Source organism: Schistocerca americana, chromosome X (genome assembly GCF_021461395.2).
Source record: "Schistocerca americana isolate TAMUIC-IGC-003095 chromosome X, iqSchAmer2.1, whole genome shotgun sequence".
Taxonomy (NCBI): domain Eukaryota; kingdom Metazoa; phylum Arthropoda; class Insecta; order Orthoptera; family Acrididae; genus Schistocerca; species Schistocerca americana.
The window spans coordinates 418111744-418112872 of record NC_060130.1 but is presented as its reverse complement, the minus strand read 5'-3'; positions in this window follow the sequence as shown (position 1 = coordinate 418112872).

Below are 1129 nucleotides of genomic sequence, written 5' to 3'. Positions count from 1 at the left end.
TTTCGAGACTCGCTGAAAGCCAGATTTTTAATTCTTTTGTAGCTTAGCTTCAAGCAGGCAGATACAAACGCAATAAGGGAATCGTAAGACAGCGCTTAGCAAAATGCGCCTTGCTACTTTCAGTAACCCTTAGTGTCAAAGCGAAAACCTTACGCTACTGCCAAATTCATAATGACGACATATTTTTTGTTGTTGTGAATACGTAATTATATCTATGAAATGCCACATTTTCATAATAATTGCGAATGATACAGGAAATGAAGTAAATACAGATCTTTTCGAAGTCATAAGTCGGTAATGTCCTACTAATTCGTGTTAAAATAGGCTCAATCGTCTTACAGATACTTAGTGCTTTATTAAGATAGTCTGCCGTCGTGATGTTTCTGTAGTATGCTGAATTTAATTTGTATTAGTACAGTGAATATTTTAAATGGATTTTCCATTAGTTTACTAAACGCAACAGTAATCGTCAAAGAGAAATTAATCAGCAAAAGAATTTTCTTTCACGATGTCTAAAACGATCTGACAATGCTTAAGTTGTTTACAAATTCTACGCCAGTAGAAACCTGCTGGTTCCAACGATATCATTATACCAGAGTAGTTTTAAGAGTATTTTCGTCTAGAAATGAATTGCGTTGACGGTTGATCGATCAAGAGCGGGAAAGGTAAAACTTTACGAATATATGACGAGAGGGACAAGTGCTTGAGAGAGGACTTCTCTATCGATACAAGTGCCTGAGAGACGACTGTCATTTCAGTCTCCTGGATAGTTTTGTTTCTCAAATCAAGAAGTGACTTATCATGCAGTAGCACATGTGATGTAGTTGTGTTGCTCGATTTTCTTACGCTGAGACCGAAAGGTGTCTCAGTTGTTGGCAACAAATTCCAGCTGTGTTGCCCTTGGGGCAGAATTCGTAGCCCAAAACACACTTTTGGAGCTATCAGATGTAAAATATTATGTTCACACTACTCTTTGCTCGAGTTTATGTCTTTTGGAGGGGCTCAGCCTTTCATTTCTTCTTAGGAAGTTAACGATAAAGGCATCATAACACGTCACCAGTAACAGTACTGCATACGAATGCTCAATGAGCGACCTGATGACGTTCAATAATAGTCACTCCGTTGACTT